General features: G+C 42.2%; 1 long non-coding RNA gene across 1 annotated transcript in view; it reads right to left on the reverse strand.

Moving 5' to 3' along the window:
• Positions 1-3,941: 3,941 nt before the first annotated feature.
• Positions 3,942-13,978, reverse strand: part of LOC140564692 (uncharacterized) — a 40,131-nt gene continuing 30,094 nt past the window's right edge. Inside the window, exon 3 of the long non-coding RNA XR_011980539.1 lies at positions 3,942-4,297. This is a non-coding gene — a long non-coding RNA (uncharacterized lncRNA). The remainder of the gene's footprint in view (positions 4,298-13,978) is intronic.

Consider the following 13,978-nt stretch of genomic DNA (forward strand, 5'->3'; position numbering starts at 1 on the left):
ACTAATAACCCTAACTCTATTAACTCTTAACACTAATAACCCTAACTCTATTCACTCTTAACACTAATAACCCTAACTCTATTCACTCTTAACACTAATAACTCTAACTCCATTCACTCCTAACACTAATAACCCTAACTCTATTCACTCCTAACACTAATAACCCTAACTCTATTCACTCCTAACACTAATAACCCTAACTCTATTAACTCTTAACACTAATAACCCTAACTCTATTCACTCTTAACACTAATAACCCTAACTCTATTAACTCTAAACACTAATAACCCCAACTCTATTCACTCTTAACATTAATAACCCTAACTCTATTAACTCTAAACACTGATAACCCCAACTCTATTCACTCCTAACACTAATAACCCTAACTCTATTCATTCCTAACACTAATAACCCTAACTCTATTCACTCCTAACACTAATAACCCTAACTATATTCACTCCTAACACTAATAACCCTAACTCTATTCACTCCTAACACTAATAACCCTAACTCTATTCACTCCTAACACTAATAACCCTAACTCTATTCACTCCTAACACTAATAACCCTAACTCTATTCACTCTTTTTTCTCTTTTTCTCTTACTCTTCATGTATAGACTGGCAAGTGAGTGGTAACAGTGTTCACATATCGCTGTTCCTTCAAAATAGGGTGCTGCACTGTTGCTGGTAAAGCACATTGTTTCCTGAATTTCTTCAGAGAAGTGACAGGGGTGTGTGTTCTGCACCGGCTTGGTGGCTTGTCGCTCTCGGTAAGGAGAAGAAGCTGATGTGTAACAGCCACATGTTTCAGGTTTACAGCAAGACGGCTCTTTAGGCATGCAGTTAGCACCATGCTAATTGGTGGACATACGCTTCCATCACTTGTAAGCTTCATTAGCCTTGTAGCTCCAGATTCAGAAGCTCCAAACATGACTCGGCTGACTGCTGATCAGTAGAAAATTGTGCAGCACAGCTATGGCTTATAATAGGCCGTGTTTATCAGTGATGCTGCAGTCGTGGTTTATCTCCAGCTGTGTTAGCGCACATGTAAACACTCACAGTAGGCGCAGCGCTGGATAATTTTCTCTGGATCTTTACCCATCTAAGTCTGGGTCTCCCCGCTGCTCTGGTACTCTTCTGCGCTGATGCTGATGGAAACAGCTGTGTGATAGGAAGCCAGATACTCTGCCTTCTCTGGCTCTCTCACTGAATCACTCCAGCAGGAAAGGCATCAGTGCTCATATTAACAATTTATGACCCTCTTTTAGAGAAAATCTGCAATAAACTGCTCCAATAAATCTACGTTTTATGTAAGAGTTTGAGTCTCTGTGAGTGCTTGAATCATACTGACAAGCAGACCTGGATACAGACCCTGAAACAGGAGCGACACATTCATAAACCGCTGATAAACAGCAGCAGCATCACATATATCCTACATATGCAGATTTATAGAATAGGTATGTGTTAGTTATGTAGTTCCATAGACAGTTACTCCATTACTTATGTAGCTAGTATGTTATGTGGTCATTACTGAGGTACTTTATCATTTAATTACTTTATTGCTTAGGTAGTCATTTAGATACTTAGTTACAGAGAGAGTTATTTATTTAATTACTCATATGATTACTTAGTCATTTAATTACTTTATTGTTTAGGTAGTAATTTAAGTACTTAGTTACAGAGAGAGTTATTTATTTAATTACTTATATGATTACTTAGTCATTTAATTACTTTATTGTTTAGGTAGTAATTTAAGTACTTAGTTACAGAGAGAGTTATTTATTTAATTACTCATATGATTACTTAGTCATTTAATTACTTTATTGTTTAGGTAGTAATTTAAGTACGTAGTTACAGAGAGAGTTAGTTATTTAATTACTCATATGATTATTTAGTCATTTAATTACTTTATTGTTTAGGTAGTAATTTAAGTACTTAGTTACAGAGAGAGTTATTTATTTAATTACTTATATGATTACTTAGTCATTTAATTACTTTATTGTTTAGGTAGTCATTTAATTACTTAGTTACAGAATGAGATTTATTTATTTAATTACTTATATGTTTACTTAGTCATTTAATTACTTTATTGTTTAGGTAGTCATTTAATTACTTAGTTACAGAATGAGATTTATTTATTTAATTACTTATATGATTACTTAGTCATTTAATTACTTTGTTGTTTCGGTAGTCATTTAATTACTCAGTTATGGGGGTAGTTATAATATAATTACTTACCTAAGTAGTCTAAATTACGTAGTCACTTCATTACTTAGTTACTGTCATATAATTACTTAATTAGTTACTTAGGTGGACAGTTTTTTAATTAGTTCATTACATAAGTAGGTAGTCACTTAATTACTTTGTTACTGAGATGGTTATAAGTACATAGTTAGTGACTGAGAGTCATAATTACTTAATTTGCTACTTAGGTCGTTAGTCACTTAATGAATTAAATAGTTACTTAGATAAAAGTTATTTATTTCCTTAATTACTTAAGTAGGTATTTACGTAATTACGTGGTTACTTAGGTAGTTAGTCACTTAATTAAATGGTTACTTTGTTTTTGAGGTATTTAGTCAGTTAATTACCTAATTTGATTGGTTTTCGTTATGTAGTTCGTTAGTTACTCATGCAGTCGCTTACTTAGCCAGCTAGCCCTGTGACCTTTGTCTTAGTTCAGTGGCTGGAAGGTCGCTCAGCGAGGTGTTCGCATGGCCCGATGTTGCACGCAGGCCGAGCTCTGATCTGTTCGTAAATATGAGATAAAGATTTCACTTATGGAGGAATTAATTCTTCCTGATAGATCTGAGTGAAAAGCCTGGGGTTAAACGTCTCTCTCCGAGCTCAGCCGTCTCCATTCCAGCACACACCTGTCTCCAACCGCCCTGCAGGCCGCGGCGAGGAGACGCTCTCGTTCAGCCGTCAGATGATCAAAACTCACCACTCGCTTTTCATTGGGCTCAAACTCTCCCACTGCAGCAGGTGATGATCAGCCGCAGTTTAATAATAAAGACTTCACTAATTACTCTTCCTTCCTTTTCCTCAGATCCACGGTTTCCTCTCCACTCACTTTCTTTTGTTTAGATCTTTTAGTTTGATGAAGTTTTTGGGCTTTATACTTCTATAGAAGGATTTATGCTCTTTGATTTTTTAAATTGTATTTATGTAAATGTGGCATTAATAAACTGCCTTAGTGTCTGAATTGTGTGATCTGAATAACTGTGCCTCTGTGATCAGCTGGTCTGGGGTTAATACAGCCAGAACCAACCCAGTACAGCCTGAACGCCTCTGATCGTCGTCCAGACTGGATTAGTCCTAGTTATTATTATTATTATTATTATTATTATTATTACTGAGGAGTGCAGTTTGCCTCATGAAGAGATTTCCAAACTCAAACACACTAAAACAGCTTTACAGAGATCCAGGTTTTCTGATCATCTGATCACCTGATGAATTCCCAGACAACATGAGGAACATCCACTCAGAGGAACCAAGACTCAAAAAGATCCTCCCAAAGAGCACGAGGAAGAAAAAGAGAAACCTCTAAAAACTAAACAAAAAACTAAAGTAAATATGTTTTTATTCTAATTTAAATATTTTATTTATCATTATTTACTTGATTTTAGACATTTGTACATGTTTAAGTCATTTTTTCTACTGTACTTAATAAAATTATGTTGCTTATTTCAAGACATAATGCTTAATACAAGCCAAATAATCCACCCATGGAATAAAACACCTTCAGTACATAAAACAAGTCAAAATAATAATAATAATAATAATAATAATAATAATAACAATAACAATAACAATAGTAAAAGCTCCTTCATGTTGCTGAAGTTTGAGTTATTTACACACACTTGAATAGAACACAATGGAAAAACACCAGCACCCCCCCCCCCCCCCCACACACACACACACACCACAGGAGCTTATATTGGACACATATACACAAGCACACACACACACACACACACACACACATATACACACACACACAGGTGTATGCTCCATCTCTTTTTCCATTACACCAGGCCCTAAGGGGCTTTTCTCTGTAGAGGAGTGGTCAGGGTCAGAGCGGTCAGCCTGACTGTCTTACACTCACTCCTCTATACACACACACACACACACACACACACACACACACACACTCACATTCAGGCATACCAGCACACACCAGGCTTTTAGCATCCATGTCATCCAAAGCAGCGTCCCGATTCAGTCCCAGCTTCCCTTACATCAGCACCTCCTACTGAGACGAGGTCAGCGGCTCCCTGAGTTCCACCAGTCCTTCTGCAGGAAACCAGGAGAAACAGCCTCATTATTATTAAATTATTATTATTTATATTCCAGCGGCTCTTTCACTGTCTATTAAATATATAAAATATGTAAAATAATAACTGCAGTAAAAGTAAGTAAAAGTACACAATGTAGACAGAAGTATTGGGACACCTGCTCATTCACTGTTTCTTCTGAAATCAGGAGCTGATCCTGCTACTCCTGTTGTAGTAACTGTCTCTACTGTCCAGAGAAGAAGACTTTCTACTAGGTTTTGGAGAAGGAGCATTGCTGTGAGGATTTGATTGCATTCAGGGATGACAGTAGTGATGCATGCAGTGAGCTAGCTAGCAGGTGCAGGTGGCTGTCACTGTACTCTGTACGGCGAAATGTGTCCTCCACATTTGACCCATCTGTGGTAGTGAACACACACACACTAGTGAACTAGGGGGTAGTGAGCACACACACCACCAGAGTGGTGGGCAGCCCACTCCAGCGCCCGGGGAGCAGAGAGAGGGTGAAGGCCTTGCTCAAGGGCCCAACAGTGGCAGCCCCCCATTCCACTGGAGGGAAACTTGGTAGATGGCATTGCTTTGGGAACATGAGAAGATGAGCCACAGCACATCCTACTGCAACCAATCTATCTACGGCAAACATCAGTGCTCTGTTAAAGCCCAGGTTAGGCTTTGGGGGGGTGTGGGGGTGGGGGGGGGGTGTTGATTCTAGCTGAGATGCTGATTCGTGTGCAGGGTCGAGGCTGCAGCAGCAGAGCTAGTTGTATCATGAGGCTCTATGAGGCTCTGAGCTGCTGTTAAAAAAAAACAAGTGTAAACACTCAGAGGATCAGCGTGCAGTGACTATTCCTATCTGAAGTGAAACCAGAGGATAAGCTCTTATTTACTCCGGCAGAACGTCTGCAGGGAAGAAAAAGAGCCTTTCAGTCCAGCGTTGGAGTTCAGCCTAAGTTGATTTAATGTAAGGGTTATACGTGCTGCTGCTCACTGTCAGAAACACTTTGAGCTCATGGAAATCTTTTTTATTCCGCAGCTGTCCCTGTGTGTGTGAGTGTGTGTGTGAGCGTGTGTGTGTGTGTGTGTGTGTGTGTGTGTGTGTGTGTGGCAGCTCAAAGTGGAACCTTAAAAAAGAATGACTGTCCTTTACTAAACACTACCCTCTGAAAATAAAGGGGCTTCTAAGGGTTCTTTGACACATATTCTGATGTGTTTAGATGGAAAAGCTGAAATGCGCTGAATTAATAGTGTTTGTATGGATTTACCACACTGTTTATGACTGTTCCACCATAGCAACACCCAGGCAACCACTAAGCAGCATCACAGCATCCACCTGATATACTATGGCAGGCAACAACATAGCACCCATCTCACAGCCATTTAGCAACCCCATATGCAACCATCTGGTATACCATAGTAACCGCAGAGCAACATACTACCAACCGCTAAGCAACACCATAGCAAAATGTAGCAAAACCGTAGCAACCACCTGGGATACGATGACAACTGCCTAGCAACCTCCTAGCAACCACTTGGAATACAAAAGTAACTGCCTAAAAGGTGCTAAGCAATGCCTACTAACTCCATAGCAATGGCCTAACCACACCTATAACAATCACCTAGCAACAAAATAGCAACACCATAGCAACCACTTAGCAACACCATAGAACCTGGCCTAGAAACTAGCCTAACATAGAGATATCATAGTAACTGACTAACAAGCACTAAGCAACTCCATAGCAAACACCTAGCAACAATATAGCAACCACCTAGCAACACCATAGCAACTAGCTAGCAACCCCATAGCAACCACCTGGGATACCACCATAACCACCGAGCAACTACTAAACATCCCCACATCAACCACCTAGCAACACCATTAGAACTACCTAGCCACACTATAGCAATGTCCTAGCAACCACTTAGCAACCACTTGGGATAACATAACTGCCTAACAACCACTAAGCAACTCCATAGCAAATGCCTAGCAACACCATAGCAATTACCTAACCACACTATAACAATCCCTTAGCAAAACCATAGCAATCACCTGGAAGCCACTACCTAGCCACACAATGGCAACAACTTCTTAGCAACCACTAAACAACTCTGCAGCAACCACCTAGCAACACCATAAAAACTACCTAGCCACACTATAGCAACATAGGAACCACTTAGCAACAACATAGCTAGCAAGCACTTGGGATACCACAGTAAGTGCCTAACAACCACTAAGCAACTCCATGGCAAACACCTGCCATTACCACAGCAACAACCTAACCACACTATAACAATCACCTAGCAACAATATAGCAAACACCTAGCAACACTATAGCAACCCCATAGCAACCACTTGGGATACCATAGTAACTGCCTAACAACCACTAATAAACTCTATAGCAAACACCTACCAACACCATAGCAATGACCTAACTACCTGTAACTAGTGTGGTTAGGTCATTGCTATGGTGTTGGTAGGTGTTTGCTATGGAGTTTATTAGTGGTTGTTAGGCAGTTACTATGGTATCCCAAGTGGTTGCTATGGGGTTGCTAAGCACCTAGCAACAATATAGCAACCACCTAGCAACACCATAGCAACCACTTGGGATGAAAATGTCCCATTAAAGTTTAACTGGTCTTCTTCAGCTGCGACGTTCTGGTTTATACAGCTGGTGTTTGACTTGTACTACATATTCAAACACTGTGAAAGTGTGAAAGTGTGAAAGCGTAGGTGTATTCCCGGTTTGAGAGTCTGGCCACAGCAGCACCTGTCTCAGCGCTGCTTGCGGTGTTGTGCAGGTTGTACAGTCCTCTCTGTTTCCGGCTGCAGGGGGAGGGAGGTAAAATATAGATAGATCATTTTTAATATCTTCAGTACAAGTTTCCCAGGGAGATGAGACCAGAAAGTCGTCACTGAACTCTGACAACTCTTCACTCGCCCGCTCGCAGGAACATGACACAGTCTTTATTTAGACATTTGTCTAACAACACTGGCTGGTTTGTGTTCCACCCGTGTGTGTGTGTGTGTGTGTGTGTGCTGTTCTGCTCGAACAACGAGGATGGAGATGAACATCTGTATACCTGGTGAATCCCTGACTGCCAAATTCTGCAGGAGCTGTTTTCATTGGATTTCTTTGAAGCTGCCGCTTGTAATCAGTCGGCCCTCCTCCTGCCTCCCGCTATGTTCTTGCTGAACTACAAGCGTCGCTGGTGTTGGCGCTGGAGCTCGCAGCACCTTCATCAGTGTGAGCCATTCACTGCCAGCTTTCACTTCTGCTAAATACTGAGCCTTCATACAGTAGCTCGTCAGAGCTTGTTCAGTTATCGAGTCTGAAAGGCAGTGAATTCCTCATCTGACATCTGGCTGGCGACAAGCAGAGAGGAGCATTAATTAGGGGTTCATTAAGGTCCAGTTCTTTCTCGAGTCTTACCCGTATTAAAACAGGCTCACGGTTTGTCACTGCCATCTACTGAACTCTCAACGTTACCAACCAGGAATGTTAGCTCGACACTCTAGCAGCATTTTCCTCGTATATGAAAGACAACCACTTGGCCACCACTTACCAACAGCATAGCAAAGGGATACCATAGCAACCACCTAGCAAACTCCTTAAATAATAACTAAATATAAATATTTAAATGTAAATATTCCTAGACAAGCATCTACAGGTTTCTCTTGTACATGAAGAACAGCTATTATGACAATCCTCTAGCAGCCACTGGGAAACCAACCATAACGACAACTATCTAGCAGCCACTGGGATACCATAGCGACCACCTAGCAACCCGAGATCAACCACCTTTTAAAGATTCTTAAAGGTGCAACTACAAGAGTGTAAGGGGTCTGCCACCACCAACCAGCAGAGGGCGACAGCGGCGAGGCACGGTTACCCAAGGGAACTCCAATCCCCAGAGATCCTAGAGGTAATCAGTGCAAACCAGAGGCACCTGGTGGTCACAGCATTTAAAGATGTGACAAAGGGCCCTGCTCTGTCACACCTTTGTAGAGGGGTGACCGGTACGGTACAAAGAGGTGTAAGAGGTGTGAAAAGATGAAAGAAAAGTTTGAAAAGATGAAGAAAAGAAAGAGAGAAGCTTGAAAAGATAAAAGAGAGCAAGCTGAAAAGGAAACAGTTTTAAAAAGGAAGGAGAAAAGTATGTTAAAGTATGTTTAGTAAGCTGAAGAGATCACTGCTAAAGTGTTTAAGTGAAACATTGATCCTCAGTTCCTTTGTTTTAGGAGCTACTTCAGTTAGTTCCCTCTCCAGAGAGAAAGAGAGGTGCATTTGCTTTTCATCAGTTGATAGTGCTAGCTATCCTAAGTCTGGTCTACGCCATCTTGGCATCTCCTTTGTTTGGTTTTCCCGCCTTTTTTATTGCTTTAAGGGGTGCAACTTCACCAATTACCTGTACCTCCATTGCCAGGGTTGCTGGTTCAAACCCAGCTGGGAGCAACTGTTCTCCCCCGAGTACACAAAAGCTCCCAGTCACATTAACCACACATTTATATTTATGGCATTTAGCTGATGCTCTTATCCAGCGCGACTTCCAGGGTTACTCATATAGTGTTAGAAGTCTTGCCCAAGGACTCTCATTGGTGTAGCGCAGATTAGTCACCCAGACTGGGAATCGAACCCCAGTCTCCCACATGGTGTCAGTAGCACTACCACTTCAACCACACATACATTAACCTTACCTCACACATTAAGGCCTGTCCTTACAGGCTTCCTCTCTGCACTGGGGTCTGCTCCCTGACCGTCCCGTAACAAAAGAGGTCTTCCTTTTATATGAAGAATGACCACATAGCAACCATTTAGCAAGAACATGGCAACCAGCATAGCAACTACCTTTCAAAGATTCCATTAAAGGTGCTTCAACAAGTTTTCCTTGTTTATAAAGAACAGTCTGCTAGCAACCACCTAGAAACCACTGACCAACAGCATACCGACCACCTGGAATGCCATACCATCATGACCACCACACTGACAACAATTTAGCAGGGATACCATGGGATACCATTGCAACCACATAGCAACCATCTTTTAAAAATGACACTAAAGGTGCAACCACTCAACATCAACAATGCAACCTCCTGGCAACCACTTACCAACGACATATCAAAAGGATACCATAACCATCATCTAGCAAACTCCCTAGAGAATATCTACAGGTTTTTCTTGTATATGAAGAACTATTATGACAATCAACTAGCAACCACTGGGATATCATAATGACGACAACTTTCTAGCAGCCACTGGGATACCATAGCGTCCACTTAGCAACCAGAGTTCAACCACCTTTTAAAGATTCTTCAAGGTGCATCTACAAGAGGTTTCCATTTTATGAACAACCACATAGCAACAATTTAGCAAGAACATGGCACCCATCTAGCAACCACTTACCAACAGCATAGTGACCACCTGAGATTGCCATACCATCATGACCACTATTGATACTGACAGCAATTTAGCTGTCAATGAATGGAATACCATAGCAACTGCTTAGCAACCACCTTTTAAAAATGACATTAAAGGTGCATCAACAAGTTTTCCTTGTAAATAAAGAACAGCCAGCTGGCGACTACTTAGCAAGAACACAGCAACCGCCTAGGAGCTCCATTGCAACCATCTAGCAACCACTTACCAACAGCATAGCTACAACTTGGGATGCCATACTACCATGACAACCATAATGACAACAATGTAGCAGCCAATGGGATACCATAGTAACCACCTAGCAACCATTTCACAACAGGATAGCTACTACCTGGGATACTATAGCAACCACCTAGCAATCCCATTGCAACCAGCTTTGAAAGATTCTGACAGGTGCAGGAGTCGCCATACTCTAAGTTTAATACTAAAGAACCTCCATTTGTGGTGTACTATACAAATACTGAAGAACATCAACACCTCCGCTAAGGTGATGATTGTTTTTGAAGGCTGTAATTTTATAATTATTGAACTCTTCTGTAATTATATCTATATTTGATTTTCACTCTAACATTTGTCTGAATGTTAAAAACAAGAGCAAAACACACACCCGGGTTTTAATAAAGCGTCTACTCTTCCACAGACCCTGGTGTGGGAGGGGCTGGAGGTTTATAGGCTCAGTTCCTCCACTCGTATAAACAAACTAATTAAGCTGAATATAAGAGGAGGCGTACACAGTTGGGGCCAAGAAAGGCCCAAGAGCAATCTCCTCCAGCCCTGCGAATGCATGACCACATGTCACGTGACCAGGTTCAAAGTGAGGAGGTAAGCCGTGGGTCAGCCAACCAGTACTTATTTGTCTCTCGGCTCAATTAGCACAGGTTTTCCAGGCATTTACACGCTCCGTCTGGCAGGGGGAGATACGGCGCTAATACACACTGACGAGTGTTGTGGGCAGGACTGGTGTAAAGGGTTTTTCAGGGGCAGAATGAAATTCAGGTGAATAGAAACAAACAAAAAGCCTCGCCAGGGCCAAGAAACAAAGAAGCTCTGGGGTGAAACTGGCTGTGTATCATATGCCAGAGTACGCTGGTTAACATGCACGACGAACCAACACCCAGGGGAGGGCGAGAAAGAAGCACAAACAGGAAACCCAAACTTCAAACTGCAGGCTCTTTAGCGGACTGCTCAAGGTGATTCAGTTAAACCGAGGAAGGAGGCTGGATGTAATTCTCAGAGACTCAGAAACATTTACGAGGAGGAGGAGGAGGAGGAAGGGAAGGACGGGAAGGACGGGAAGGACGAGGCCTCCTGTCAAACATTTCTAGGACACTTATTTTTTTCAGAAAATTCAATTGATCAAAATTCTCTGCATGATTCAGTGTGCCAGAAGGGGTGTGTGTGGTTCTTCTCACTCTTCAGAAACTGACCCACTCTGATTTCTTTACAGTGGTGGTCCCTGGTATCAGACGTCGGTCGCCATGACTACAACACAAATATAGCCCATAATTAATTTCCTATCCAAACCCACCAGTGCAGCTACACGAGTCACGAGTTTTATATGGAATGATGATGATGGTGGTGGTGGTGGTGGTGGTGGTGGTAAAATAGTGGAGAATCTCAACTAATCCAGTTCTCTTTAGGGACTACTTTCTGTAGCTGCACTACACCCTGCAGCATGTATCCCTCCACCATTTTAATGATCTGATTTTAAAAGCAGGTTCTAGAGTCGAGCTCTTCTCAGAACTCTGGTAGAACCGTGTCTCAGGCATCAGGCAGCGTCTTCATCACCATTAGGTGAAGAACTTTCTGTGAGGAGCTTTTATTAGAGCTTCAGACGTCTGCTTCCCTTCACCTCCACTGTAGAACCACAGCTCTGACTGGGGGAGCTTATCTAGAACCTCCACTGTAGAACAGTAAACTGCTTAATTAAGTTCCTCTATAAATGAACTCCTTTTGCAAAAACAGGGTTTAATATTAAAATCCAATAAGATTGGGGGCTTCGAGTGGTCCAGAGGACTAAGGCACTGCCGCAATGATCTGAAGATGCTGCTTGCCATCAGCAGTCCGAATCAGAGAGAGCACAACTGGCTTCGCTCCTTCAGGGGGTTGATGATTGATTGGCACTTCCTCCTCATATCACTCCTAGTGTGATGATGGTCAGCACAGGCGTCTGTTATTGGAGGCTGTTGTATTGGAGCTGGGGAGCTGTGATTTTACTCCGAGCTTAGGGTACTAGTGCTAGTGATGGGGGGAGGGGAGGGGGGGGGGGAGTTCACATGACCAAGGTTTGGGGAAATTAGCCTTCCATATTGGATTGAAAAACATTAGAAATAAATGATTACATTTTACTGTAATTAGATACATTTAAAGGGGAAAACAATCATGTAAATCTTCAATTTTCATATTTTAACATAATGTGAAATCTGGCAATTTTACTTTTACAATTTGTCAGATATTCATGATGACTGGACCAATAGAAATTACCGAAATTACTTTTTAAACTACAAAAAAAAAAAACAATTTTCATTTCATTCTATATTTATTTATTTATTTATTTATACAAATATTGGTGACCGTATTACTAACTGTTCACTTTCTCCCCTTGTTTTGATTTCATCACCCAAACCCTTCAGGTGTTTAAATCACCTTTGGGCCTAAAGGAGCTTCAGTCTGTGCTTTTAACAGCCAGATCATCATCTTCTGCTCTTCAGACCAAGGATGTCCCTCTACCCACAGCATTAGTAGGCCACACAGCTGCTTCACCATCAGTAAACCTTAACAGGAGTTTTTTCTGAGCAACAGTGACTAAAACTCCCAGACGTTTTGAAGAGAAGGTGAGAAGCTCTGCAGCTTTTGATGGGCAGTGTAACTCCAGATGCTTCAGCATTACAGCCTCACAAACGCTCCGTATGCAGAAGGAGCAGCGTGGTGGATCTCTCCTCAGACGGGTTTTTGGCAGTGATGGAGCAAATCTGAACTTTGACAGAAAATCTGGGTTTTGTTTTTCTTTCAACTGAACATCTGTGTCGTCTTTCAAGTCCTAAACTGTCTGCCAGGAAGAGTGACAGTTTAATAAACATTCCCATAGACGTCTGATTACGGCAGAAGAGACCAAACATGAAGAGGCTCCATTAATAACTAAAATCTACACCAATCCAGAAAGGCTTTGAAATGAGTCTAGTAGAGCTTTCTGTTCTGTTCTGTTCTGTTCGTTCCTCTTTGGTCTCGTCTCTAATTGAGTCTGTAAAAGCCCTGAGCTTCGCTGACTTTGACTCGGTGTGAAATCGATGATAAAAGGCAGCAGAAGTGTCTGTGATTGAGGATGACAGTAAACGCAGTAAACAGGACCTATGGGCTGATATAACTTTACGACTTTAAGAGGCTGCGGGGCTGCATCAGCATTACACACACACACACACACATTTGTTTTTACGCAGTGTCAGGACATGGGCTTATAAACGCACCGATGAGCCAAAACATTAAAACCACCCACAGACTCCCAGATGAAGGTAACAGTGTGGACGATGTGGTAGGTCTGGGATGGTCACTAAACAGTAAGTTCTCGTAGTTGACGTGGAGAAGGGGGCATCGTTTGTCCAGACGACTGGACTGTCGGAGTGTCTCCCAAACGCCTCTGAGGCCTGCAGGGGGCTCTTGGTCAGCAGTGTCTTTAAGATAATCAGACACATCAGATAATCATCAGTTCTCACCTCAGATAACTTCACCAGCCTGAACACCTCGTATCAGATCCCCCTTCTCACCTTCCGTCTTTCAGCTGGAAAGTAGGGCGTGTGAAGAGTTACTGAGCTGATCTCAAACATGAGACAATCTGCCATAACATTAGTACCACCTTCCTAATATTGTGTCTGTCCCCCTTTGTGCTGCAGAACAGATCTGACCATTTGAGGCATGGACTCCACAACCTCTAAAAGTAACCTGTGGTATCTGGCACCAAGTCCTGTAAGCTGTGAGGTGGGTGGGACCTCCATTAGCATCCATTAGTGAACCTCGGCCGCCCATGACCCTGTCGCCGGTTTGCCCTTCCTTGGAGCACTTTTGGTAGGTACTGACCACTGCATACGGGGAGGAACACCCCACAAGACCTGGTGCCTGATGTTCTGGAGATGTTCTGACCCAGTCATTATCTAGAACATAACTGTCTGGTTCTTGTCAAAGTGTCTCAGATTCTTACGCTTGTCCATTTGTCCTGCGTCATCACCTTCATCACCTTCAAGACCTGACTGTTCACT

This window comes from Salminus brasiliensis, chromosome 10, assembly GCF_030463535.1.
Source record: "Salminus brasiliensis chromosome 10, fSalBra1.hap2, whole genome shotgun sequence".
NCBI classification, from domain to species: Eukaryota; Metazoa; Chordata; class Actinopteri; order Characiformes; family Bryconidae; genus Salminus; species Salminus brasiliensis.